Source organism: Nicotiana attenuata, unplaced genomic scaffold (genome assembly GCF_001879085.1).
Source record: "Nicotiana attenuata strain UT unplaced genomic scaffold, NIATTr2, whole genome shotgun sequence".
Classification (NCBI taxonomy): Eukaryota; Viridiplantae; Streptophyta; class Magnoliopsida; order Solanales; family Solanaceae; genus Nicotiana; species Nicotiana attenuata.
Window position 1 is genome coordinate 210,144 of NW_017671334.1, and position 5,008 is coordinate 215,151.

Consider the following 5,008-nt stretch of genomic DNA (forward strand, 5'->3'; position numbering starts at 1 on the left):
GACTTATGCAAAGAAGGGGTTAATAACCTAAATATGTTCGGGTAGTGATTTTTAACCTTGAATTATAAGTTATGTGTATTAATTTGTGCACTATATTGACGTTGCTAGATTATTTGGTGAATTGGAAGTAGAAATTAAAAAGGAATTCAGCTCCAGGTATGTATGGCTAACCTTGACCTTGTAAAATCGCCTTGTTGGTGTTCAAATGTTTGGTATGTGGCATCTACGTGGGTAAATTGTGAATTCGTGTGATTGGCATGATTGCGAATATGATATGTCGTATTAGCCGAGAAACAAATGACGGAAGGAAATTGTAAGTGATGCAACTGGAATAATTGTGATAGTAACATCTATGGCTTATCGTGGAAAAGTATTGTTGTAACGTAAAACACTTGTGAGCTGTTGAATATGACGGAAATAGTATTAACGGTTATGGAGATACTTGTAAATTATTTTTGCTACTTCTTAAGAAGTGTTGTTGTGATCTTTGTGAATTGTTCATTGTTGTTGTTGTGATTGTTTGTGAAATGAAACTGTACGGTGGGATCGGGTTGCGCGCCGTAATACGAAGTAATAAGGTGTGGGTTGTGGTGATAAGGGTGGCCGAGGTAATAAGGGTGAAAAGTGATCGAAATCTCTGTTGAAGTGAAAATATGAGCAAAAATGCGAAATCTATTGATGTGGAAATGTGGAAGGGGAAACAGGAGAGTTTGCAAACTTGTTTGGCATGATTGTTCCTTCTTTACGGATTTGGTTGTTGTTTCTATTACTGTTACTTACTTGTTTATGGCTTGAGTTTACTTGGCGCAAAGTTTGTTCATACATACCAGTACAATTCCAGTGTACTGACGTCTCTTTTGCCGGGGGCACTACATTCGTGTTATGATTGTAGGTGGATCCATAGCCGGTACTCCAATCCACCGACCGTAGCTCCTCATCACTTTCCATCTGATAAATTGGTGAGCCCCTTTCCTTTCGGGGCCCTGTGTGGCTCATGTCGCCTTCGTTTTGGGATCTTGTCTTGATATTTGTATAAGGTATAGCCGGAGCCTTGTGACCTGCAAGTACTGTATCATCCTTTTTTCAATGTTAGAGGCTCCGTAGACAGAAAATGTGGGTCATGAACTAAAGTGATATGTATCTTGTATGTTGGGCTATGTAAAATGTAAACCACGCTAAGAAATCATGTATCATGTGTATGCTTTGTAATAAGAAGGTGTTTTTAATTGTAAATGGTTATTTCTTTTGGCCAATAAGTAATGAAAGAATGCGGGGTAACATGTAGGGTAGGAAAGGTACCCAGGTCCGCTTGACTGGGGCTACCCGGTCGAGCGCCGGTCTTGTCCCTCGAATTTGGGGCGTGACAGCGTTCCTCTACCAGGTTGCAGCAGAAAGAGGCTTTCGAGTCTGCCTTAAAGAAAAGCAAGAGGAGTATCAAGAAAAAGAAGAAGAGGTTGATGAAACAAGGGGAGTTTGTGAATAACAAAAAGTATTCCAGTGGTTGAGGTTGATGAAGATGCTGTAGAGGAACCTAGTTCCTTAGTAAAACGATCTACAAAAATCCAGAAGTCTGTCAACGGAGCTTCCGATGAAGCTATTGAAAAGCAACGTGGGTCATCTGTGAAGGTTAGTCTAAGAAGGTTGTAATTGAGCAAGCTATGTCTGAAGATGATACTGTGGGGGTTGTAAGCCGAAAAGGGAAATCTGTTAAAGGATCTAGAAAATGAAAAAGGGAAACCGTGGGGGGCCTGATTCCACGAGGACCATACCCAGTGACAGTGGTCTTTGGCAAGAGAAATTGAGAGCTCAGAAAGTCTTGTGGGGTCGTATGTTTGACCCAGCCATCTCAGAGATGGCAGGTATGAGGCAAGTCCTGGAGATGGTGGAATTTCAGCAATGGGAGCATCTGTTTCAAGAGGATGTACCTAAGGTGTATGAAGATGCGGTACAAAACTTCTACGCATCTCTCTTCACTGTTGAGGGGTTCCACATCTGTGTGCTTGTAAATGGAATAGATATTGTGCTTGATGCTTTAGCTTTGGGGAAAGTTCTTCAAGTTCCATGTGAAGGGATGTCCTCAGTTAAGGGTGCTTGTGGAGCTGACTTTAGGAGAGCTATTATAAAAGAGCAAGCTAGTCAGCAGGGGGAACGGGTACATAAGAAGGCACTACTTCTTGAGTATCAGCTTCTCTTTGAGTTGGTTAATAAGGTGCTCCTACCTCGTGCTGAGAGCTGGTCTATTGCTTCCAAGTCTGATCCTGTCTTAATGGAGGCTCTTGATGAGTTTGCCCCGATCAATCTGCCAGCAATCATGATAGAACACATGCAAAAGGTGGCAATCATGGGCTCCCATAAGGTTTTCTCCTCACTCGAGTGTTTCGGTTCTACAAGGTTCCTTTGGCCAATCCTAAAGTGGGCACCCATAAGCAAACCTTCTCTAAAACCACTCTGGAAGAGTGTGAGTGTGTAGAAAAGGTTGGTGGAAGCACCTCTACCATTTCTCAGCTGATCAATGCTCAAAATGCTGCTACCGAAGAGATCAGGAGGTTGAGAGCTCAGAATGCCATACTGGAAACTCAGCTTAGTCAAGTTGTTTGGGCACCTAGTTTTGTTAATTCCACCAATGAAGAAGTTGCCCGCTTGACAAAGGAAAATGATGAGCTTCACGCAAAACTTCTTGAAGAGCAGCTGTCTGCAAATGCCTGTATGGACCTGGTTCTCAAAACCCTTGCTGCCTCCTTCTCCAAGTCTCCCTCTTCTAGTGCCCCTTAGAAACCTCTCAGTGACCAGTTGTCTTTGTGCAATATGTTTTGTGGCTGTTGTTTTCTTTTTGTTTGCTTTTGTTGTGATGGCATGTTGGATTCACCGTTACTGCTCCTGTTTAATCAGTCCATTTTCATATCAATGAAACAGCTCCTCCTTTTGCTTGTACAATGCTGTTTTCCTTTTGCTTCTCTTTTCTGTCATGTTGTGTGCACATATGTGGCATGAGTTGGCTATGTTAGACTTCTTTATGTTGTTTGCCTGCTTGTGTATTTTTAATGATGCCAAAAGGGGGAAGTATAGTTGAAATTGAAACAGGGGATCTACCTAAGGGGGAAGCATAAAGTCGGGGGGAACTTGTGAAGTTCCTGGTACCTCATCTGGTTATTTCTGCTCTAAATTTATGTTATCAATGTATAAGTTTGTCATCATCAAAAAGGGGGAAATTGATGGGTTTTCAATGTCTTTACCTTATGTTTTGATGATCTAACAAACTTACTGTCAAGAACCAAATAGGGAACCTGACACACTTGGTACACATTACAAATGAACGAAGTCCAGCCTGAACTCCAGCCAATGTGAACTGCTGCAAATAAAGAGAAAAGACGAACAAGACAAGGACCTGATCCCTGGGTGTTCTCTGACAGAAGTACAAGTCAACTATACAGCTGGAAAGCAACTCGAAAAAGCAACTGCCTGCAACTGTACACGCGATAGTGCAGCAGTCACTTCCCATTGGGAAGAGGCGTATACCTACCAAGACTTGACATCATCTTTGGGATGTCTTTGGTAGTATAATAACATGGTTCAAGGCACAAGATACTCACTTGAGCATTTAGTGATATTCTCTCAAGCACAAAAGATCTGATCCAGCATTGAAGTCACAAGTGTGTCAAGAACAAGAAGACAATTCCACTAAGGATCTATTCCACAATGAGTCTATGTGTGTCCGTAGTTGAGTTGTAATCTTGTTGTTTGTTCTTCATTGTAACTCTTATCCTGCTTTCTTAGAAGCTTTGTTTTAGGAAACTCAAAATCATAAACCTTCTGAGATTGTGTTGTGACTAGAGTTAGTCATAAGTTAAAGTCTTTGTAACTAGTGAGTGACAAAGTGGCTTGTGGTAAGTGTATCACAAGTTAGTTGAGTTGAAGTCTTTGTAACTAGTGAGTGACCAAAGTGGCTTGTGGTAAGTGTGTCACAAGTTAGTTGAGTTGAAATCTTTGCAATAGAGTCATTACAAAGTGGCTTGTAATAGTGTGTTTACAAGTTAGTGAAGTTGAAAGCCTACAGGTGTAGGTCGTGGTTTTTGTCCCCTTGAGTTGGGATTTTTCCACGTAAAAACCCGTGTCTCTTTTACTTACTGCTTCATTAGTATTCTCAGTGGAAACTCATAGAGGACCAGGTACTCTATAGTTTGGCGGACTCATATAATCTTACAATCGTAACAGTTTATATACAGTTCAAACAATATCAAAGCGGTAAAAAGCAACATTTAGCACATTAGGCTCAAACATGTAATAAAAATCAGATAATAAATAAAGCCAAGTATAACAGTTATGCTAAGCTCGAATTCTGAACCCTGAACCAGAAGTTCTGGGTTATGTTCCCCAGCAGAGTCGCCAGAGCTGTCACACCTCCCTTTTCTACCCGAAAGGGTATAGGAGAGTTTTTTCAATTAAAGTGACAATAACCGAAATAGGATTATTTATTCAAATCAGAGTCGCCACTTGGGATCATTTATGGTGTCCCAAGTCACCGGTTTAAAATCCCCAATCGAGGAAAGTTTGACTCTGTTTTACAGTCCGCGAAACACAGAAATCCGAGTAAGGAATTCTGTTAACCCGGGAGAAGGTGTTAGGCATTCCCGGGTTCCGTGGTTTTAGCACGGTCCCTCAACTATTAATATTGGCCTAATTATCTGATTTAATACAAGCTTTAAGAATATTGTACATTTTTAACCTTTTAAACTGCTTTTAATTATTTATGGAATAGGTTGGAACAAGTCGTGATGTCGCACACTCGTTTGTTTTGTACACATTGTGAATCGTGTCACGGGAACCGTACCCACGATCTACAATATGTTTAATTTTATTATTGTTATTATTATTTGAAGTTAAGGTCGAGTCACGTAAAAAGCACACTCGAATTGGGTTATGTATCATGACTATGCCACGGGAACCGTACCCATAGTCACGATATTTCCTTGACTTTCTCATTCTTACTCTCTTTTTAGCAAACAATCCC